Source organism: Anneissia japonica, unplaced genomic scaffold, assembly GCF_011630105.1.
Source record: "Anneissia japonica isolate Jap-2015-1 unplaced genomic scaffold, ASM1163010v1 scaffold573_len2283161_cov171, whole genome shotgun sequence".
Lineage (NCBI taxonomy): Eukaryota > Metazoa > Echinodermata > Crinoidea > Comatulida > Comatulidae > Anneissia > Anneissia japonica.
Genome location: NW_022719802.1, coordinates 881,872 through 882,648, shown reverse-complemented (window position 1 = coordinate 882,648; position 777 = coordinate 881,872).

The following is a 777-nucleotide window of genomic DNA, read 5'->3' as shown; positions in this document are numbered from 1 at the left end:
GGGAAAAACATCTGTAAATCAGCAAAAACTGGGTTTTTTTTCTGTTTACACTTATTAAATTGGTATTGAAGTTTTTAAGGTATGTTTTTGGCAGTGTTTAGCTTTAAACTACTGTATATAATTCATGAAGTGATCAAATGTGGACTGATTGGTAATTCATTCTTCAACAGAACTCACCTTAATTTATAATTGTTTCAATATGTTTCATTGTATTGTATTTATGTTAATAATTGTGTAACTCCTGTAGTAGCTACTTTATTACTATGTCTATATTATTGCATAAAAGTATGTATATAGTTGAGTATGATTAATAAAGTAACAACGTCAAAGATTTTGTCCTCATGACACTAAATGATTGGGTGTGAAAGTGATGATGTGGCAGCTATGGTGATATTGATGAGATAATGATCTTAATGGGGAGAGCTGGTGATAACCCCGACTATAAGGTATGTTTGGAGGGGGTAATATCCCTGACTAGAGCTTTCGTGGGCATGGTCAGGCATCAGTCAAAATCAATATTAAATGACTTGAGGTAGCCTGGGTTCCAGGCCCTAATTTTGGGTTACTCACTCTTTATTGCACTTAGTGCGCGCCATACCTAATTTAATTGTTGTCCCATACTCGGTTTCTTTTTTTCGGATTAGGGCCTGGGCGCGATTTTTTTTCCGTACGAAACATTTACATGAAACTCCACTCGGGCCGTCTCGGCTGAATCGACCCGAAAATCTCATTGCAGAATTCAGGAGGTCAAAAGGTCATCAACAGATAAACGTCTAC